Source organism: Furipterus horrens, unplaced genomic scaffold, assembly GCF_987537825.1.
Source record: "Furipterus horrens unplaced genomic scaffold, mFurHor1.1.pri manual_scaffold_4, whole genome shotgun sequence".
In the NCBI taxonomy this organism is placed as follows: Eukaryota; Metazoa; Chordata; class Mammalia; order Chiroptera; family Furipteridae; genus Furipterus; species Furipterus horrens.
In genome coordinates, this window is record NW_028327174.1 from 9,300,817 (window position 1) to 9,324,169 (window position 23,353).

General features: G+C 51.1%; 1 long non-coding RNA gene across 2 annotated transcripts; it reads right to left on the reverse strand.

The window, feature by feature from the left end:
- Nucleotides 1-4,344: 4,344 nt before the first annotated feature.
- LOC150011095 (uncharacterized) lies at nt 4,345-22,543 on the reverse strand. Of its 2 annotated transcripts, none has more exons than XR_016510422.1 (3): nt 22,209-22,543; nt 20,754-20,863; nt 4,345-4,602 (listed from the first exon to the last, which is right to left on the reverse strand). It is a non-coding gene; the product is annotated as an uncharacterized LOC150011095 (long non-coding RNA). The 2 variants fall into 2 exon arrangements; XR_016510423.1 differs by lacking the exon at nt 22,209-22,543 and adding an exon at nt 21,776-21,847.
- Between the last annotated feature and the right edge of the window lie 810 nt (nt 22,544-23,353).

Below are 23,353 nucleotides of genomic sequence, written 5' to 3' on the forward strand. Positions count from 1 at the left end.
TCACCGTGGCAATCCCCAGGTGCCCAGCTATAGACCCTGAGCTGCAGCCTCCCGAGCTCTCGCGGCCCGCGGGTCCCCGTGAGATGGCACATGGGCCGTGCACGTGCCGCTAGGAGGGGCCACGGAGTCACCTTGGCCTCCGGGCCTGAATGGAGGTCTGCGCTGCGTGCAGGTCTGGGAGAGCACTGTAGAAAGAGCCCTGCCGGGGACATACCGGGTGCTCTTGGGCAGCGCCTCACTCACCTCCATTCCCCCCAACCTTGAACAAGGGCAAACGCGGGTCATTCTCATTGTGCCATATCTAGACACCGTTCATTAGTATATTCTTTAAATCCAAGACCCAGGTTCCCCTTGCTTAAACACATTTTTCAGAGAATCGTTATATCACTGCCTTAAATGGGAAACCAGGATCACTTGCCATAAATAGAAAGTAAGAGTAAAAATAAGAACTATGAAAACAAAGTTATTAAATACCAGTTGGAAACTGGCCTGCCCAGGCTTGAGACGTGCCCTCTGAAAAAGAGGCGTTGGCAAGCGGTGAAGAGGTGTTAAAGCCCTATTAGCATCCAACAGACTTTCTCCTTCACGTTGTCTGGAGGCTGAAAAGGGAATGTTCTCACTGGGATGCAGTAAAGGGACACAGTACTACCTGTCAAACCATATGTTGTATCAGCCAGAGAACTATCCCTCCCCTCCAGGACGCTGGAATTGGAGGATGCCTGCCAAATCTCCCCCCACCAACAGACTTATCCTCCCACCTCTTGATAATCGGTGGGGATCTAAGGGGGAAGGGGGGCGTCAAACTGAGGGTCCAGCTCCATTGGATGAGAGATAGGCGTTCAAGCCCTGCCTCTGTAACTTCTGCAATATTTGGCCCTAGGCCAGTCACGGAAATTCCCTGAGCCTTCTTTGTGTCATCTATAAAATGGGTATGATACGCTAGATCCACAGACTGACAAAAGTGCTAACATGGTCTTGGACTTTGATTATAGAAAGTGGCTGGCTCCGCTTCGTCCTGTGCAGTCTTCAGACCCCCCAGAGAAGTTAACCAGAGAAGATGGGGCAGGTGGAGTGGAGGGACTAGTCAGAGGGCATGGCACTTGCCTTCTTGTGTTTAACCCCCTAACTGGAGGAAGTGAAATCTAGGCCTCAGAGGGGCCAAGGTCACCCAGCCCTCAAGTCGCAGGATCCCAGCCCAGTGCTCTTTCCACCTCCAGACTTTGCTTCTAGGAACTGGCTTCAACCCAGGAGGGTTTGTGCTCAGCTTGACGCAAAGAGGTTATAAGCCTTGAGTTGGCTGTAAACTTGGCAGTGGGAGACAGACAGGGTGGCACACTTCATCTGGAAGGCTGGAGTCAGGAGGATTCAGGCCACTGGGCCGGTTCCCCCACCTCAACCCTGAAAATGTGGCCAGATCTGAACCTGCCCAGGACCCCATTATCTGCTGCTTCAGCCTGAGTTCTTCACCCTGAGAGGGTCACGGTCCACCGGCCAGATCCCCATATTGAAGGGTGCTACATGTGCAGCTGTGAGGCCCCGGGAGATCCACTTGCCCATGTCCCTGCCCCCCCACCCCCAAGCACAGAATGGCTTCATAAGCAGGTGCACATAAGGGATCAATGCCCAAGGAAGCTTCGTGTGGCAATGGTGCACCTCCCATGTGTGCCCACTTTGCTACCCTGCCCTCAGCTACCTCACTGTCACATGGACCATTTGTCATAGCCACCTCCTCCCTCACTGGGCTCCCTGTCACCCACCTCTCTCATAACCCATGACCATTTTAATCATTTTCTAAAAACGCCACCTCCTGCTCAAGAATTTTCAATGGCTCCCCATTGCTTGAGATATAAAATCTAAACTCCTTAGCTCAATACAGAAAGCCTCCAACCAGGATCTGATTCTCACCATGTCCCACCATCAGCCTGCATTTCAGCCAAGTCAGACCCCTTCCAGGTCCGTAAAGAAGCACAATTGCCCTCCTCCAGGCCTTTTGTGCATGCTGAGTCCTCTGTCTAGACTAGATTGTTTACCCACTGAACTTCTACACACCCTTCAAAGCATAATGTCCACACTCTACCCACAACGGTGTGAATCTCATCCTCCTCTGGGCTTCCTCAGCAACAGAACCTGGGTCACTGGCCATCCCTTTAAGCCTCAGTTTCTTCGCTTGTAAAGTGGGTGTTATAATAGGTTGTTAGAAGGATTAAAATACACCATCAAGTGTCTTGAATTGGGGGCTTTGCACACAGTGGCCTTCCTCATGATGATTTCCTGTATGGCCTGCGTTACATCCAGCCTCACGTTTGAGACACTAGTCTGTCACCCTCGATAGCATGTGAGCTCCTTGGAATGGGCCAAGCTTGATTTGTCTTTGTATTCCCACACCACTAAGGGCAGCAGCATCTTACACGTGGTGTTTCTAATAAATGCTTATTAAATTCTGCTCAGTTGAACAGCCTCAGGGCAGAAGAAATACACAAGCACTCCCTGGAGACAAGAGGAAGGGAGGGGTGGGCCGACACAGTGAGGCAGAATTTTATTTAGCCTCCTAACGATCCCACTTACAGAAGGGGAAACTGAGGTTCAGGGAGGCTGTTCCAAGCCTGGCAGCTAATGAGAGGCTGAGCTGGGATCTGAGAGATATTTCCCCAGAAGGATATAAGATGTTTACCCAATCAATGTCCTGTCGCATCCCCAGCCACTTTTCTAGTACAGTGGTTCCTATTCCTGGCGGAACGTAAGAATCACCTGGGGAAGATATTAAACAATTACAAAGCCCAGGCTCCCTCTCAGAGATGCTGATTTAATTGCTCTGGGATTTCATCTGCCTGGTATCAACAGTGTTTAAAGCTTCTCCGAGTAATTGCGATGTGCAGCCAGAGTTGCTAGAACAGTGATTCTCAAAGCGTGGTCCCTAAATCAGCAGCGTCAGGATCACCTAAGACTTGGTAGAAGTACGGGTCTCACCCCAGACTCACTGAACTGGGAGCTCTGGGATGGGTCCCAGCCATCTGAATTTTAACCAATATATGCCAAAGTTTGAGAAACAATGAACAGAAGGTTAGAGTTGGCAAAATCTTAGAGATCATATAGCCCGACCTTCCCATTTTGTAGACAAAGAGATGGCTTGACCAAGTTCAACACATGTTAACGGCAGGCTTGCTTGCCCCGGAGCCCAGATCTGAATCCCTAGTACAGTGCTCTTTCCTGCTGAATGCACCAGGCAGGGCTGCACAGCCTCTAACTGGGTCTCTGGCCTCCACAGACCCAGTCATCTGAATCAGCCTTCAGCCTGCGGTGGGGTCGTGGGTCAACCAGCTGCACAAGCGCAGCTGGATCAAGGGCACGGGGTCAGGTGCCAGTTGGTGTAGAGAACAGCTAGCTGAAGTAGACTGGAACCTTGCCTGGCATTACAGGATTTTGCCAAACATCCCTGGGGGCGGAGTGATAAGGACAGAGGAGAGCCCTGGGGCCAAAGGTCAGCAGGGGTGCAGTAGAACCAGCCACACAACCTGTGCCCTTCCTTTCATCTGACCCGTCTACCTCCTGCTGAGCACAGAGATGATACTTGTCTCGCAGTAGATGTTCAGCAGAAGTTCACTGAATGAATGAGTAACGGTCAGTTTCCTCTTCTTTGCAACAAGAAAGCTGGGTCGGATCCTCTCTGAGACCCCACCTGACTCCACATTTCTAAGCTGGATGAATTCCACCCCACCACAGGTGACTCAGGTGCCTTCTAGCCCGTATGCAGTTCTGACGCAAGTTAGACAAAGGTGCCTCCTCCAGGCAGCGGCAGTCCGGCTCTAAGGCTCACAGCTTTGGGGAGCGGGGGGAAAGCAAAGCTGAATTTCCTTAGCTGAGTGCCCTTGAATAGTAAGCAACCTGAACAACCACACAGGGCAGCCCTTTGGGACTTCGCCTAGTCCTTGAAGAATGTCTCACAGTGCAGTTTCGCGGGGAGCAGTGATGACCCGGAAGGTGTGATCATTATATCAGATTGGGTCAAGCTGAGGGCTGAGGGTGTGGCCAGAAAAGAAGCAACCAGAGTGGACCAGAGGCTTTTAATCATAATGCGGACTGTTCACACAGTCCCCACTCCTTGTAGACACTGGGTTGGTCCCTGTGGTTTTAAGAACCCATGTTAGCCAGGTCACAACACCACGTGTGTGTGGCACTATTAGACTCATTTGTAAATGAGGAAACTGAGGCTGGGAGGGACCTAACTGGTTTTAAGACACCTGGGCAAGGAAGTAACAGATCTTGCATTGGCACAAGTTGTCTTTTTTTTTTTTTTTAAATAATTTATTTATTTATTTATTTATTTATTTTTTAGAGAGAGGGGAAAGGAGAAAGAGAGGGAGAGAAACATCACTGTGTGGTTGCTTCTCACTCATGCCCCCAACTGGGGACCTGGCGTGCAACCTAGTTACGTGCCCTGACTGGGAATCGAACCAGCAACACTTGGTTCACAGGCCAATGCTCAATCCACTGAGCCACACCAGCCAGGGTGGCACAAGTTGTCTTGACAGCAGCAGTTGCCTATGGGTAGAACTTGCTCTCAGATACAGCAGCGGCATGAACGTGATCATGGCCATCATCTCTCTGTGAAGTAAGCAGGGCAGAGTCTTTGTTCCCATTTTACAGGTGACAGAACTAAAACTCAGAGTTGTTCAGTGATTTTCCCAAAGTCAGTTGACTAGTAAGAGGCAGAGCCTGGACTAAAAAATATCTGGGTGTTTGAACAACTAGTCTTCTGATCTTTTGATGACTTCCTGTTGTCTTCTTAAGTGCTGACCTGAACATGCTGTAACAGGCCTTCTCATCTATTCATACATTCATCCACCACCACCACCATCATCATCATCTCCATCATGATCACCATCACCTCCATCATGATCACCATCACCTCCATCATGATCACCATCAGCTCCATCATGATCATTCCATCATAACCATCTCCATCATCACATCTATCATCACTATCATCACTATCAACTCCCAAGCTCATGGCTTCTGCTTCTCTCTAGATGTTTACCAGACCCCTTGGCCTTGGCCTGGTGTGGTCCAGGTGGAGACACAAGGGCAATGCAACTGCCTCTAGCCTTGCCCTTTGGAGAAGACTTTACAGGTGTCTTCTCCATTGTCAGCCACATCCGGTCCTCCCACAGCCCCAGATAGCATGCAGAACAAAAAAATTACATGGAAGTGAAGCTGAGGCAGGAGAGGTTCAATGGCAATGGAAGACTAGTAGGCCTTCTAACCTAATATTTATCAACTGCTTCCCTATGCTGGGCTTGGGGTGGGGAGGCAGAGCCTGTTCTGACATGCTGCACAATTCACTCATTTAACTTCCTCAACAGCCCTGAGAGGAATGTCTTATTATCTCCATTTTCCAGACAAGGAGACCAAGGCTCAGAGAGGTGAACTAACTGGGCCACTCAGCTCTAACTGGTGGAAAAGGGATCCTGAGTCTGTCCGGGACCCTGAGGCCTGCACTCTCTCTGCTGTAGGGCACCAGCTATGGTGCAGCATCCTGACTGCTCCGCTGGGGTTAACCCCTTCTGATTCTCACCTGGAATCTGCCCTCTTTTAAGCAGAGGTTGTCCAGGACCCAGGAGTTTGCCCAACCCTGTGGACTCTGACCACCAGCTGAGCCACTGGCCTGGCGCCTCTCTTTCCAGAGAAGTATGTGTGAATCCTCAATTCAAGAGAGACTGAGGGAGGCCAGGCTCACAGGTTCAGCCAAACACTGTGCGACTCCATGGTCTGGCCCCGGTTCCACTCTGGCTCTGGTGATGCTCCTTGTGAACAATGGACAGAGAGGTGCCTTGACTCTCATGTATGCCACCAGCGCGGTCCCCTCACTCCCCATCGTCCTTGTCCACCACCATTTACCCTCATGAGCCAGGAGCAGCAGAAAGGGCACAAGTTTGGCCACCAGACAGTCTTGGGTTTAAATCTTGGCTCTGCCGCTCACCTTATCTTGGCCTTGGACAAGCTAGTTCTCTCTGAGCCTCAGTTGCCTCATTTGTCAAATGGGCTGTTGTGAGGACTTGTTCATTCCATCCCTCAGCCGTTCAACAAACACTTAGAGAGCACTGGGCTAAGGAGCCTACCATCTAGCAGAAAAGACAGAGAACTTGAGATTTGAGGAATACATTGGAGTTAACCAGAGAGAGAGAGAGAGTGTGTGTTTCAAGCAGAGGGAACAGGATAGTCAAAGGTCTGGATGAGAAGGAGTAGCCCATTTGAAAAACTGAAATACACCTGTATTGAGTGGAAAGCAGGGGGAGGTAAAACAGTGCAAGATGAGGCTCAAGAGAAAATCAGGGGCCAGACATGCCTAGCAGCACTTGGCACACTGTCAGGCACTCAGTCAATGTGAGCTGCCCTCCCCTGAGCCCAGAGCTGAACCCCAAGCCCCAGGTGCAGGTTGATCGTCACTGAAGTCGAGGAGTCTATTTCCTCTCTTGGTCGGCACCTGGCACTTCTGCTAATGCCACATAATACAGTGGGCTCATGACTTTAAAGTCCTAAGCCGGGAAAGTTGGGGGGGGGGCTGTTGGGTAGAGGTTTGCCAACTACCCGAGATCTGCCAGAAATAGTCCACTGTTCCAGGATGCTAATGACTATAGCCTTGGTGTATTTCTCTTTCCCTTTCCTGGTCTCCAGCCGATGGGGCTGTTTGAAGAGCAGGAAAACGGGGTAGTGGAAGAGAGGCAGAGCCAGCTCTGCAGCAGCAGCCCTGCGCAGGCGGGCGGTGAGCTTCGCTTGACGCAACAAACGCATGTTGTGCATGAGCCAGATCTGTGTGAATTATGGCTTATCTCCCTTCTGGGTTCCGCGATCCCTATCGACTTCCTGTGGAAGTTTGTCTGCCAATGTGGCCACCACGGTCCCTCTCATCAAGGGAGGGAGTTTATTTGCTGCCCGCTGGAGTCTGGTATGCTGTGTGACTTGCTTTGACCAACAGAATGTGGCAGAAGTAACGCTATTCCAGTTCCAAACCTGGGCCTCAGGAGGCGTGCAAGCCTCTGCTTTCACTCTGCGTGTGTGCCCAGCCGTGACTACATCAACCAGGAGCCTGTCTAACCTACCATTGAAGCATGAGAAATTGTAAAACCATTGTTATTTTAAGCCACCAAGTTTTGAGATGGTTTGTTATAACAAAAGACAACAAAAATAGATCCGTTTGCTTTGTTTCTGTCTTGTAACCTTCAATTTTGACCACAGTGTCTCCAAGGATGGACAGGCCCATCAAATACCAGGAAGAACACTGGCTCACTCTGAGCCAATGACAAACACCCAGTGAGTCCTTTTTCTCATCAAGCCACCTCTTATCTCCTATCAAGGATGCCTCAGAGAGCATCTAGTGTCCCTTCTGCCCCTGTGATCTATTTAATGCCACCCTCCCCTGGGATCCTGGCTCAGTTTTAAAGCAAATGTACAAGGCCTATGAATTTCTGACTCACTTCTAGAATATTCTCAGCATTGTGTCCCCAGGAGAGGCTTTATGCCGTATAGATTTCTCAGAGGCTACAAGACGCATGAACCATTCTCTTGCTAACCAGTCACCTTTCATGGCATAGGGAATGTGCAGTGTGCTTCAAAGGTCTTTCTTGCTCTCATGCAGGGGTGGGCGTGGAAGAAGCCTCTGCCGAGCCACAGGAAGAGTGAGGGGACAACCCAGGAACCTGGACGGCCCTATGCCCTTCCGCCAGGAACCGCATGCTCCTGCAACCTGGAATGTGATCATTTCTCAGAGATGCCGGCAGTCGGGGCTGAGGCCCAGTGAACAAGCCAGCCCTGCAGTGCTGCTGGTCTCCAGAGGAGCTTCAGTGGCAACCTGTTTCCCTGCCTGGTTTGACCCACTTCATGGAATGTGTCACTGCCGGCATAGATGAGTGAATGAACTTCACGAGCACATGACAGGACATTGGAATAAAGGAATGAAAAGGGAAAGGAATGAGTGGAGCTCAAATAAATGTTCCCATAGCTAGTTTACCCACAAGGCTAACATGCCCTGTCCTCTGCCACAGCCTAGATCCAGACACATTACAGCCACAACTTCTGCCCCTTGGATGCGTGATGGGGCCACCTCACTCTGTGTGGAGAAGCAAGTGTCCCAGACACCTTCTTCTTATTCCATCTGAGGCTGTATCCATTAGGATTAGGGTTGTTCAACTGTAAGCCACAGAAAAACCAAAATAAAAGTGGATTAAATAAGAGGGTTTATTTTCCGCTCAGCTAAATTAATTCTGGGGCTAAGGGGCCGACATCCTGGCTTTCTGCTCCACCATCCCTGGGTTCTGGCCTCATCCTCATGGTCCAAGAGGGCTGCTCAAAGCCAGCCATCAGGTCCCAATCCCACCCCCTTTCTCTAAGGATGCTGCCTGGAAATTGGCCACAGCTGAGTCTCACAGCCACACCAGGCTGCAAGGGAAGCTGGGAAAGGTGGCCTTTATTCTGAATGAGTGACCTCATGTCCAGCTACATTTGGGGTTCTGTGGTTAAGAAAAAAGAGGAGAACTGATATTGAAGGGTCATTCAGTAAGCTCTGCCACAGGATGAAGAGAAACATCTTACTTGGGAACACACCCTGGCCCACCATTCCCCTGTGGTTACTCACTATCTCTCTATTATGAGCTCCCTAAGAACAGGAGAGAGTCTTTATCCTGCGTGTGTGCTCCACACCCAGAGTAGGGTCTGGCATACTGAGCGGGTAAATAGGTGCTCAGCCACTCAGTAAATAGAAATCTATTTAGCACCTTTTATGTGCAGCACCGATCTAGCTGCTGAGTGTAGAATAGTGAAGCACACAGACAAACTCCTGCTCTCGAAGACCCAGCGTTGTGGGGGAGAGAGGGGCGTATTTAATAACTGTAATATAATAAATATAGAGTATAATAAAAGGTCAAGCAGTGATGAGTTCTGTGAGGGAAAACGGCACGGGCCAGGTGAGAGAGGGAGCAATGGGGTGCTCTCGTAGACAGGTGGCCAGGGAGGGGGACCTCTGCAGAACGGGTCGGGTGGATGCCTGCGGGGAAAGCATTCCATGCAGAGGGAACAGCAAGCGCAGATGCTCTGAGGCAGGCGTGTGCTTGGTGTGCTCAAGGAAAAGCAAGAAAGCCCATGCGCACACGAAGGGGTAAATGAAGAAAAGGGAAGGGAAGAACGAACGTGTGAATGGGGAAGCGGTTATGCATGGTAGGTGCCATCCCGGGCTGCACGCCAGGTGTGTGTTCCAGCGACTCCGGTGGGGAAAACTTCCAACAACCCGACGTTGGCCAAGTCACCGAGCCTTCGCAGGCCTCCCTTCCCCCGTCTGTAAATCAGGGGTGTTGAGAGAATTCGAAAGAATACATAAAACCTTAGCACACAGCAGACCCTCAGTCAGCAGCAGTTTGCTTGCCCTGTTCTGTCACCAGAAAGACACTCACCCTCCTTCCTGCTCGCGGAATCCTGCGTCTCACCGCCCACGCGGGGGGAAACCACTTGCTCGCTCTAATCTTGAAACCAGTCCCAGACCTGGCTTCTCTCTCCATCTTGCCTGACAAGCCCCCAGAACCACTCCTGTTTTTTTTGTTTTTATTTCCTGTTTTTCCCCTGGGGGCCTTTTAATTTCTTCCTCTGTATCATAAACACAAAACACGTGTTTAAATGGCTGCGTCGAAGGCAATCCGGGAAGCGGAGCAACTTTTACATAAAGACCAGCTGAAGCCCACGCTCACCGGCAGGGCCATCTGGATGCTCTGCTCGGCCACCCCCCCCACCCACTCTTCCCCACTCGGGAACTGCTCTTAGTTCACAACTGAGGGTTGCAGTGAGGAGCTGCAGAGAGCAGCCAGGATGGGGAGCCTCATGCAGGTGAATCGCCTAGTTGCCCTGGCCTTGGGGCGTCACTGCCGCAAGTCAGGGCTCCCCCTCCATCCCCATCCCACTGCCCAAGTCCACGGTCCTGTGTGGGTTCCTGGCAGTGGAGGAGGAGCCCTGCTCTGGCAGAGAAATAGGAGCAGAGCGAGGCAGTAAAGCCTCATGGTGACTCTCCCGGGCGCTGGGGACAGGCAGCCTCGATGTGAATCTCAGCACCACCTCCTCTGGCCTGCGTTCCCGGAAGCACATCACTGAGCCTCTCTGAACCTGTCTCCGCATCTGCAAAATGGGAATCATACTGATACCCACTTTGTAATTTTGCTGCCACAGTTCATGGAGATCAGGCCTGCAAAGTGCTTAGCTTAGGGCCTGCTTTAAGAAAAATAAAAGGTTATTGTCATGAGGGAAACCGAGTGGCCCCGTTGGGCCAGGGGGAGGCCTGGCTGCGGCCAGTCTCAGGTGTCGTGGCCACACATCCGAAATGGGTGGGACATAATAGGGCAGCAACACTGGTTTCACTGTGTACACAGAGAAAATTCAAACACTGGCCAATATCAACATGAGGTAGCTAGCTAATCTTAACGCTAACTAGCCACTGTGCCCGGATTGCTATCATACCATTACCTAAATAAAAACAATTTTTTTTAAACAAAATGATCAAATTAGCAGTTTTAAAAACTGTCGGGATGACCTGGAGAAGTACACGCCATAGCTCTAAGGGCCAATAATGAGACCTTTATCTCTTTAAGTGATACTATATGGGGTCAAGGAGATTTGGCCTCTTCTTGTTCAGTCATGAACTAGCTGGTGACCTTTCTCTGGGCCACCTGCTACCTGCCCTCTCTACTGCTCAGAATTATGGTGAGACCAACACCGGGAACATGGATGTGAACAGGTCCTGGCAAAGTCCTAGCCACGTGGCAAATGCTGGCTGTTTTAGTCTGTTTTTTTAACCAGTGGTGATTGACTCTGGCTAACATAAAGCTAGTTTGTATTTATGAAAACACAGCACACTCTAGGTTGTAAGCACACAGAGTGCACATGGATGCACACACACAGAACGTCAGAGGGGTCTGCGGGTGTTGGGGGCGGTGAGTTCTGTCTAGGATTACTAGGAAACAGCGTCACACAATGGTGAGCCTAGAAGCGGAGCTCCTTGGGCACGAGCTGTGGCACTGGGACCCTTGCAACGGGTGGTGCTGGCCACCAGAGGAGGTAGACACACCCCCTGCCCCACTCTGGGCTGGCCTCCGTCCCATCCCCCATGCCCTGGTCATCCAAAGAGACAGGCGTGTGCACCCAGAATGAGTCCTGGAGAATGGCCAAGGCCAGCGCCGGCCCCAGACTGCAGGTGTCTGATGCTGCTGAATAAATCATGATCGGCCCCATCAAGCATCTTCCCCCAGAGGGGTGCTCTCTGCCACCCAGATGCTATCTTCCCCCAGGAAGCCAGGTGGCACTTACGTGACCCTTCTGCAACAGATGGCCAGCAGGGACAAGGCTTCCACCTGGTCCGGCTTATGTTTCCCAAGCCGCAGCCAGCCTTTGCAGTGATCTGCGCGAAGCCCAGCGGCAGGCCGCTCTGCCCTGGCTGCTCGCGGCTCGGAGACCTCCAGGCTCCCCGTCCTGAGGAAGGCGGCCTCCGCCATCCTCACCAACCCCTTCTCCTGACTCCCCTAAATGAACCTCTGCTGGAATCACCCAACATTCCCATAGCCCCTCAGCACGCCCCACGCATGTCCGGCTCGGTGGCTTTGCTAATGCCATCCACTCCCCGGTGGACTCCCTTCCCACCTCTAAAGCCCACCCTGGTTCTGGGCCATTCTGTGAGCGCACCCAAAGGGCTGGGTTTGGTTGGCTGAACCCATGTGCTATTGGTCACTTTGACTCTAAACCTGTCTAGGGCTGTGCCTTTTTTTCCCAGTGCCTCACCCAGTGCCAGCAAACCGGCCCCTCTGGTGGCCCCATGGTCTCCGTTCACCCCTTCAAAGCATTCGCACACTCCATCCTAATGCCTGTTCACCTGCCTGGTCCCCCCCCAGGCCCAAAGTTCCAGAAGGACAAGGACGTGTCTCTGTTGCCTATCAGTATCTATCCCCACCCCCCACCCCGCCCTTTGTATTCCCAAGGTCTAGGACAGAATAAACCCTCCATCCCAAGAGAAGATGTTTATGAGCCTGGATGAAAGCCAGGTATCTTCAGACTCCTCTGGTTCATGGAATCTCAGTGTAAGAAACCCTGAGGCCAGCACATCTTCCTATTATTATCTCTTATTCCTCCCTTTATGTCAGGATACTCTCTAAAATGCCTGGGGAGCAGTTTTAGGTCAATTCTAGAAAAAGATAAATAGTGGATGCCTGACACAGACGTGTAAATAACTTAGATGATCTATTTTTGCCCTGGTTTCTTACGTGGACACGGCGATAGAGCTGACGCAGTGTGGCGTTGCATTGATCCAGTAATTTCTTTTATCAAACGACCTTTGAAGGCTACGTATTTTCATGCCGGGAAATTCAGTTACATTCTGTAACTTACTCTGGATATCACATGCCTTTGAATATTCTTGGGGCAAAAGGAACAACATCTGAGAGGATCAGATAAGGAAGATGGGGGATTAGATCATCTTGGTTGAGTGCTGCTGGCGGGGCAGGATGCGACTCATTTTCCCAAAAAGGAGAGAAGGAGGGACAGAGGGACACAGAGAGGGGACGGTAACAGAGACAAAGAGAGATAGAGGGAGACAGGAGGGGGGGTGGGGGGAGGGAAGGAATGAACCAGGCAAGTGTAGGACTTCCTGCTTCCCCCAACAAGGATCTGGACTGGCCTCCTGTCCCACACATGGCATGTTCACCTTCCCGAGAGTGTCCACATTCATCATCTCATCTGATCATCCAACCTCAGGCTACAGGGAGCAGAAAGGCCACCACCTTGTGCCACCTTGAAGGGCCCATCCCACCTGTACTGACTCGTGGCCATCAACAGGCAGCTCCTCGCTCCGCCCGAGGTCACCTGTTCCTGCCTCGATGGCACCCATGGGCTGAAGGTGTGGTGCATTGGAAAGCAAGCCCGGGGGCTCCGGTGGCAAATCTGAGTACTGCCTGTAGACAGCTCTGTGACTTTCGAGTCCTGTACTTGTTCTCTGGGCCTCTGCCTCCTGGCCTGGGAAATGAGGCCCTGGTCTCCCTTAGGTGGGAACATGACAGGGATTAGGAGTCCAGGCTTCCAAGTGGCAGAGCGGGACTCAGGCCTTGCTGTTGCCACTTTCAAGATAGGTAACCTTGGGCATATCATTGAATCTGCATGAGCCTCAGTTTCCCCATCTGCATAAGAGGGATAATAGCAGCACCTCCAATAGGATCATTGTGACTATTAAATGAAACCAAGTCGCTCTGGACTTATGGAAAGTAATGGCCAATTCTCACACAGCAGTTGCTAAACACCCACTGCTTACCAGGCTCTGCCCTGGGCTGGATGGATGGACACGGATATGTACACATGCTGCAATCCATACAGCTACTCCTGAGTTAGGTGACGGGAATATCCCCAGAGTCCAAATGAGGAAACTGAGACTCCATGATGGGAAGCAACTCTCCAAGGACCAAATAGCTCGTTAGTGGCAGAGCCGAGATTTGAACTCAGGCGGTTCAGCTCCAGACACTGGGTCCTCACCTTAACTTCTACAGCCTCTCAGCAAGGACGTAATAAAACTTAGCTGTCTTCAGTATCCGGACACATCACTGCTGCTTAGTGCAAGTTCATTACCCCGTTCCTACCCCATGGCCCTCACACACATTGAAATCTGTCCTCTTACAGTGTCCACTCATTTTTCCCCAGGACATGTCTCCAACCACCTCTAACGCGTGTCTCGTCACAGCCGTCCTGCTGCATGGAGATCCGTTAGCTGATTTCCCATAAGCCTCTTCTTCAGGCTCACCTTTGTCTCCATTCCCAGTGGGAACTCTCATTAATTTATTATCCATAAACGTGTATTAATGACTCTCCATGTGCCAGGCCTGATCTCTCACCCCTCCCCCTCCATCGGACAGATTAGGGGTCCCTGCCCCATTCTGATCACTCCTCTGGGGACCCTCTCCAGTTTTGCTTTGTCACTTTTCATGCTAGAGCCAAAAATCAGCCCAGCAATGTTTTGAGCCTCCACAGCTACCCTGGGAAATGGGCAAGACAGCAGTTACTGTCCCCCCATGACAGGTGAGACCACTGAGGCCCAGGGAGGGGAGGGTGACTGGCTCAAAGCCACACAGAAAATTCAGGTTTTACAAACTCATGCATCTGGCTTCAGCCTCCTAACTCTCGGGGTGACATTTTCCTTGGCTCTGGAGGAGGCAGAGCAGAAGCTTTTCTGGAGAGGGGCCACCATGAGCACCAGCAGACCTTGACCTTCTCGGCATCCCTCCCACTGGGATTTGCAGGACCTGGCTGGTGGATGCAAAATTACCCACTGCTTCAATTCCTTCTTCCTCCACATCAGGGGCACCTGCTGTCCTACCCCTGGTCTGATAGACATGAAAGCTAAAAAAAAAAAAACCCTGAGAAGTTAAAATTAGTTTTCCACCTTCTGCCCCAGAAAGAACTAACAAATCACCTGGAAGGAACTCTTTCCATTCTGGGAGCCGAGAGGGGTGCTGGCAGGAGGTGGCAAGGTTCGGGCTTGTTTTTCTCCCCGCCCCTACAGAGAAAGCACAGCACTCTATTCTGTTTCAATGTCAAAAGTCAAAAGAGAGTTGTACTGCTGCGGGCCTGGTCACCCCGTGCCTCGGGGCTCAGCACACGGCTGGGGTGGGCAAGGGCCCTGCTGGTCACAGGCCTGCAGTCCAAGCTGGATGCAGACAGCAGCCGAAGCAAGAGGCGCTGGAAGAAAGAGGGAAGAGCCCGAGGCTCCTGGTCCAGTCCCCACCCTGCCCTGACTCCCACTGGACTGTGAGCCCCTTCCTTCCCATCTGGGCCTCAGTCTCCTCATCTGTATCGTGGGGCTCATACCGTCTACCTGAGTTAGGATCAGACGAGGTAGGGGAAGGAGGAGAAGGGACCCTCCTTAACTGGATGCCACCTCCTATACAGACGTCAGGCAGGGGAGAGATGCCTAGAGTCACGATCCCAGGTGCCCACTCTGGGAGGTGGCTGTCACTCAGCACATCTTCTAGACGCAGAGAAAAGCGAGGCTCAGAGAAGCCGCTCTGCCGGTATGCGAGCCTGAGTCCCGGTAACGGTAGGGCCTGAGCCCTTTCCGAACAGCTCGTCTGACTGTGTTCTGCAAACTGTTCTTTGCCTTTCGAGTGTGACTGACTGTTGCCAAGATAGTTCCCGAGAAGCCACCTGAGCTCATGGCTGCCCTTCACCCTGCCCCCAAGCCAGAGTCCCTGAGCCCCTCTCCCAGCTCGCATCCTCCCCTGCACCCCCCACCCCCAGAGCCGGTCCTGCTGCATTCCCACGCCCTGTGCAGGGGGAGTACCCCCCACCCCTGACACAGGAGCTTCCCACAGAGAATAGCAGAGGGAGCAGGGGATGGCAGTTTCCATAGCAACGCTGGGTTTTTCATTCCCGGCACATAAAATGCCAAACCAGGGTTGAAGAGGTGCAGCCCCCTCTCTCACTGGAGAAGAGTCTCTCCCCCCTCTCCCTCCCCTGCTGTACAAGGACAGCAAGGGGACGGGGTCTGGGACTCTGAGATCCACAAAGGCCATTAAACTCAACTCCATGGACGACAGACCACTCCAGGTCTGAGGGTGTCCTCAGTTAATTTGCAACCTTCTGGGGAGAGAAAGGGGAGGGGACACACACACCCCATCCTGGGAGACGACCCCTGTCAATACACATAGGCTGCTAGGTACACTGGACAACTACCCCCTCCCTCTGGGGTCAGGCGTCCTGAGTATCAGCCAGGCCCTGGCACTGATTGGATGGGTGGCCTCTGTTCTCTGAGCTTCAGCTTGTTCATCTGTAAAATGGGAGAAATAAGAGAATCCAGCCTCCGTGGTGCTGCGCTTGGCATCTCAGAGTGCAACATACTTTGTTATTATTATTGACAATAACACTGACATCCTAACACCTCAGCTAGGCAGGGACCCTTCCACAGTCCTCTGTTCTGCCCTAACCACTCAGCCACCCCCGTAAGCCAGTCGTCATGCCCAACCAGGCCAGCTTCTCGGCTCCCTGACTGTGAATTTAACTGAACCAGAAGGGCGTGGTGGTTCTGGGGGGCCGGCATTGCACCCCAGGGCACTCCCACTTCCTGAGCACCTGCTACGCACCAGGTGCTTCCCTGAGTGCTGAGTCCTCCCAGCCACCCTGTGAGGAAGGTGTGAGTACTGGTCCCATTTTGCAGGTGGAGAAACTAAGGGGCAGGGAGTCGTGAGGCTCTTCCAAGGTCCCATAGTGAAGAAGCAGAGGCGAGATTCAAACCCAGGCACACTGGGTCCGCTGCCCATGCTTCTGGTTCCTTGGCTAACTGGCAGATGTGTTTTGCCTAAGACGTGAACTAGAATTTTTCCAAGAGGTTTTTATCCTGGGAAGAGCAGAGGAGAGATATTGGAGATCAGGGTAGACAGGTGATATAAAGAAGCCATCAGAATGGCTCGAGATGGACTCACGTGGGGCAAACCCCCAGTGGCAGGTGGCTGAAAGGTCTTTCTTTTTTTATCCTCACCCAAGGACATGCTTATTTATTTTTAGAGAGAGGTGAAGGGAGGGAGGGAGAGAAAAACATCGAAGCAAGAGAGAAACATTGATTGGTTGCCTCCTGTATACGCCCCAACAGGGGGACCAAACCCAAAACTTAGGCATGTGCCCTGACCAGGAAACAAATGAGCCACCTTCCAGTGTATGGTTTAAGGGACGATGCCCCAACCAGCCGAGCCACACCAGCCAGGGCCTGAAAAGTCTTTTAAGAGCATAGATGCCTGCTGGCCGCTTTGAAGTGATTTGCATTTCTGTTACAGAAACCCTGGCTTTCTCCCACTCCCCTTCTCCCACCAAATATTCAGTGAACTGTCCTACACCGATGACTGCTTTGTGTGAGTGTGGCAGAAGAGGAGAAGTGAAGCGGGCAAACAAAATTATCTTCATCGCTTTAGGAAACAGCATTGGGGCAAGGGGTGGCAATAGTAATCATTAATAAAACGTTCCTCTAGACATCAGGCCAACATGGAGGCCTAGACAGACATGCTGTGTCTCCCTCCCCAACTAAGAAGGACTACAACTACCTCAAAACTAGAGACAACCAGAAGTTCCAGAAAATCAAACAAAGATATAAAGAAGAAATACTCATCCAGACAGGCAGGAGGGGCAGAGCCAGGGCGGAGAGGACGAGGTGTGGTGGTGGCAGCAGCAGCGGCAGCAGCAGAGTAAAGCGCAGTCACATGTTTTAAAAAGTCAGGAGGGACACCTGGGGAGCGTTCCCAGCACCAGACCAGACTGCGCAGCTCATGGTCCCAGCACCAGGGAAAATACAGCCTCATTGCTTCTGACTGTGCAAACCAGTGGGGGTTGGGACGGAGGCAGAAACTGCAGGTCTCTCAGCAGAGTTCGCTTGTTTAAAGGGCCCCCATGGTCCTGGAACATCCGCAGGCCCATCCACTCTGGGAATGACAGCTGGGGCAACAGCTAGAGAGGCACCAGTCCCATATGGAAGTGAGAGAGGTGCCTGGAAAAGGGGCGATTGCTGGGCAGGCGGCAGTGTTCCCTCTCAGACCCCTCCCCCGCATACAGCGCCACACGTGGTGAAACGGGTCACCCTGTAGTGACGAATCCCTAAGGCTCCGCCCCTTACAACTAACAGGTGTGACAGCTTACTTAAGACACAGAGGCAAACAAACACAGGAGCCTGTCAAGATGAAGAGACAGAGAAGTATGGCCCCAAAGAGGGAATGGATCAAGGTTCCAGTGGGAGAACTAAGCGACAGGGAGATAGCCAACCTCACAGACGAGGAGATAACCAGCCTAACAGACGCAGAGTTCAAAAGCCTGATGCTCACAGGCTTGACAGATATGCTTAAATACAGCAATTGCATAAGGGAAGAAGTGAAGGCTATGCTAAATGAAACAAAGGAAAATCCACACAAAGCAATGGTGAAGGAAGGGAACTGGAGTTCAAATCAATGATTTGGAACATAAGGAAGAAAAAAAAAACAGTCAACCAGTACCAAATGAGGAAACAAGAATTGAACAAAACGAGGAGAGGCTTGGGAACCTCTGGGACAACTTTAAATGTGCCAACATCCGAACCATAGGAGTGCCAGAAGGAGAAGAGGAAAAGCAAGAAATTGAAAGCTTATGTGAAAAAATAATGAAGGAAAACTTCCCAAATTTGGCGAAGGAAATAGACATACAAGTCCAGGAAGCACAGAGAGTCCCAAACAAGCTAGACCCAAAGAGAACCACACCAAGACACATCATAATTAAAATGCCAAAGGTTTGAGATAAAAAGAGAATCTTAAAGCAGCAAGAGAAAAGAAGAGTTACCTACAAAGGGGTTCCTATAAGACTATCAGCTGACTTCTCAAAAGACACTTTGCAGGCAAGAAGGACTGGCAAGAAGTATTGAAAGTGATGAAAAACAAGGATTTACAATCAAAGGTACTGTATCCAGCAAAGCTATCATTTAGAATGGAAAGGCAGATGAAGTGCTTCCCAGACAAGGCAAAGCTTAAGAAGTTCATCATCACCAAGCCATTATTATATGAAATATCAAAGGGACTTACTGAAGAAAAAGGTAAAAATTATGAACATTAAAATGACAACAAACTCACAACTATCAACAACAGAAGCTAAAAAAAAAAAATAAAAACAAAGTAAACAAACAACCAGAATAGGAACAGAATCATAGGTATGGGGATCATCTGGAGGGTTATCAGCTGGGAAGGGGGAGAAATGGGGAAATGGTGCAGGGATTAAGAAGCATAATTGGTTGGTACAAAATAGACAGGGGGAAGTTAAGAATAATATAGGGAAGGGTGAAGTCAAAGAACTTATATGCACAACCCACTGACATGATCTAAGCGGGGTGGGACTGCTGGAGGGAAGCAAGTTACTGGGCAGAGGGGAGCTAAGGGCAAAAAATTGGAACTACTGTAACAACATAGTCAATAAAATATACTTAAAAAATTTCCTCTAACACACGCACACACACACACACACTTGAACACAAATTTGGTCTTTTGCATTCTATCTTACAACCCCTTTGTAATACTTAATTTGAAGCATGATCCTAAATAAAGAAACAGAGAAGACAGGGGCCTAAGGGAAGGGGAAGACTTGGGAGAAAGCTGGGAAGGTTTGGGAGGTGAAAACCCTAGGAGACCGTGGGGAAGGGTGTTCTGCCCATGAGAACGGGCAAAACAAAGAAGAGTCTTGAGAAACTGTGAAATACAGTCGAGGTTCTCTTCAGTTTCATTTGAAAGATGAGAACAGAGATTGGAACTATGTTTTAATGGCCTTTGTTCGCTGGACTGGGCACCCCAAATGCAATTCCCTCCAAAAACTGAGCCCCATCTTTGCAATCCGTTTACAGTAGAAAATAAGGAAGGACATGAATTTCATGTCTCATCAGCTTGGTGTGGCACAAAGACGATATTAGGGGAAGCAATAGCCTGGAGACAGACCTGACCTGGATGACAGGAATACATCCTTGCCCCCCAAATTCCCAGAAATTTTTAGTTAGGCTTCCATAGGGCATGGCCTTAGAGAGTTCATCCTAATATTTTTGAGGCTCTCAAGGGGTAGAAATGGCTCCCTCTGATATCTGAATTACCCAGGAATCATTAGGATGCTGTTTTGATTCCCCCTAATGTCTTTGGTCCTTTCCAATTCTAGCAAGTGTTTAAATCATTCATCTCTAACCTCTGGGGTGTCCCACTGGCTGAGTTCTCGAAGCCAAGGCAGCTTCTCCCAGGATGCCTGTCATACAAGTCGAGCCCGGAAAGAGATCTCTAATCAGATAAACTGTCCAAAGCTGGCCCAAATGGGACATCCCCGCACTGGGGAGTCATCTTACCCCACCCCTGGGCGAAGGCTTATTGAGTATTTCCTAGATTTCAGCTGTTGAGAGCGGACATTGTGTCCTCATCGTTTCTTTCCCTGGTGGCCCCTCCAGGAAGCAGACCCAGCACCGAAACGCTGCCGGATGACCAGCGGCTGCCTGAGTGCCCGCGCTCCAAGCTGGCCAGAGGCCCTTGGCTCTAGTCCGGCGCTCACTCACTCCACACGTCCAGGTTGTCAGCAAACCCTACTGTCTCTCTCCACCCAAATCCTCCAGAAACCTGTCCACTTGTCACCACCACCATCGCTCAGCCGCCGCCATTTCTCGCCTGGGTGACAGTAGCAGCTCCCTGCTGGTCTCCCTGCCTCTGCCCTTGGCACTCTGCATGCTATTTTCCGTGGCAGCAGCAGAGCCGTCCTTTAGCACAAATCCGATCGTGTCCCACAGGCCCCTCCTCCTTCCACTGAAACCCCAAGTCCTCACTGTGCCCTCGGAGCCCCTCCACGTGCTGGGCCCTGCCCCCTTTCACCCTCTTTTCCCTCTTCTCACCCCATGGCACCCTTCCTTCTAGCCCTGCAGATGTCCACGCTGGTTCCTGAACACACCAAACATGCCCCTCCCCCAACCTGGGCACGTGCCGCTCCCTCTTTCTGGAATGTTCTTCCCCCAGAGGTCTACACTGCTCACCACCTTTTCTTTTGAGACTTTGCAAATGTCACCTCTTTAAAATGCCCTTCACTGACCATCCGCTCTAAAATAGCATCTCCCCTCACTCCCTTACGCTGTTTTATTTTCCTTTGTAGCGTGTTTCTCACTGCCTGTCACTTGGTTTTATTTTTAATCGGTCATTTGTCAGCGCCTCTCTCTTGCATGACAAGGCTGTTACCTTCTTAGCTGATGCCAAGGGCTGCATCGTCTCTACTCTGAGTCCCCGGAGTCTGGACCTTGGCATGCCGTAGCCACTCCATAATTCCTTTTCAAACAAATGAATGAGCCCTGTGTTGAAATGTATACAAGTATTAAGTACCCCGCTTTTAAATTATTGGCAGGAAAGAGACTCGGCAGTTAGACTAGAACAGTTACTGCGAGGACGATGCGGTCCCCGGGCCGGCAGCATCAGCATCACCTGGAAGTTTGCTCCCATGGCAAATCCATGGCCCCACCTGAGACCTACCAAGTCAGAAAGTGTGGCAGGCCTGCCACCTGCCTATCCAGAAGCCTTCCGGAGAATCTGGTTCTCACTCAGGTTTGAGAGCAGCTATGCTAGGGGACCCCTGGACCAAGTACCCATTTACACCACACCCTTCAGGTTACTGAACTTATTTTGTTCAGGGGCACTGATTTCCATCCCAAACACTAGTGTGGAAATAATTTTCTGCATAATGAACAATGCGTGGACCAAACAGCAAAACAGAATTATGGGGAGTTGTCCAAAAAGAGTTTTCTTCAACCTTCTGGGACAGTTGTTTTGATGGAAGAAGAATTTTTAAAACCCAAATACTATAAAAACTGCACAAACAATAAGTACAGACTTGCCCTTGGGAAAGTAAAATAAGTGTTCCTTTTTAGAATTTGTGTGGGTGACAGCGGGCATCCCCAAGTTGGTTGGAGTTACGGGAACTTAACCCTATGAGGAGAGAGACAGAGGGAGGGACAGAGAATGAATGAGGGCAGTTCCAGTCCCTGTCATTCAATGAGCACAAGCTCAGGTCCCTGCTCGCCTGCACCCACCCCCGCCCCAGGGCACGTTCCGAAATGCAGGAGGACATTTTTGTTGTACCACGATGGCAGTGCCCCTGGCATTTAGTGGGAGGGAACAGCTGTGCTAAAAGTCCTGCAGCCTCATGCCACAGCCCAGTCCCCAGCCCCGCCTCCCCTGCCTCCTCACCCCAGCCCCAGTGAGTGCACCTCTGGGCCCTTCTCTCCATCCACCTTCGTGCCTGCGCATCCCTCCTGGAGCCAGAACCCAGTGTATCAAGACCTACGTGTTTCATTCTACCTGGACTCTAACATCTGGCCAGAGGTGAGGAGATGGGAATCAGAGCCCACACTGTAGCAAAAGCAGGTTGTGCTGATCCAATCAGAGACAGTTTACTAAGCTGCCATGGGATGTTGCCTAAGAGAATGTCAAGGGTTATCAGACTCTCCCCAAGTCTGGCCTCCTGCTGAATTGATCACTGAGCAAGCTGCAGCAGCATGGTGGAGGAGGGGCATCCAGCCAGCCAGGTCTCCCCGTGCATAACGTGAGGGGCCCGCTGCGGCCCTCTCCATGCTGTTTCTGGAGCTAGATGGTGACTACCTGGAAGGCGGCGAGTCTGGATCCCAGGCCAAAAGCACTCACCTCACCTCGGCTTTGCAGGCGCTGGAGAGTTTGCGTTTTGATGGCCAGTCCGATGATTTCCCTGGAGACCCCGCCTGCCTGAACCGCTCGGTCAGTGGGCCCCACCGCCTCCACATGCTCAGCAGGTGATGCTGACACTCCTGAAGGAATTGTGTCACCCTGAGCTGTTCAAGTTTATTTCCATTCAAAATACACCCAGAAACTAGGGCATGATGAAGGATGACCGACAAATGGGGAAGAGGAACAAATAAAGACTCTGAGGCCATGTGATTCCTCACTGAGTCACCTCCAAACACTCACCATGAGCTGAACGCGGACCCTCTGCACTCATCATCAATTCAAGTGCAAGAGGCCCTGTGCGGCTCGAGGGCAGCGATTTTCAACCGGTGTGCTGCCACTACCTGACTGTTTACCCAGGGACACTGACCTCTTTTCCCTTAGATTGTCAAATAAAAAAAATAAATAAAAACAGAGAACAGGCAACACAGCAATAGCTATCCAGTGTGAATGAATCAAAATTATGCCTTTTTTTTTTGTCAGATCGGCAAAAGATATCTTTTCTGCTCTGCCACAGAATTTTAGTATAGCCTACGTGTGCCGTGAGATGAAAAAGGTTGAAAATTGCTGCTCTAGGGCCTTGGGAGTCACTGTTAGGAGGTGCCCCTGGTGTAGAGCAACCCCTCATTTTCCGAGGGAGGAAACAGAAGCGTAACAACTTTGCTCAGGGCCCAGTGTTTGGTTTGCTCCTGGGTCAGCCCTTCCCCTCCCTCAACCTGCGCCTGCACTTCTGCAGGAGGCAGAGGCATTTCGGAGGGGTCAGTGAGGGTATCCTCACTGTTATCAGTAAAGAAGGCTGTCAGCTTCAAGTTACAGAAAACCGGATCAATGGCCGCTCAGCTGTTAAGGGCTAGTGTTTGCTTAATGAGACGGGAGGGAGGTAGTCCCAGGGGTGGGCTGCTGGCTCAGCAATGTCAAGAACAATCCCGGCTCTCTCCGCCCTGCCCTTCTGAGCATTACGACTTTTTCGTCTCAAGCTTATTGCCCCGTGCCACGAAATGATTGCCACAGCTCTGGGTATCAAGTCCTCATAACTAGTATCCAAAGCTAAAGAAGCTCTCCCTTCCCCCCTCCCCCGCCCCCCAAAG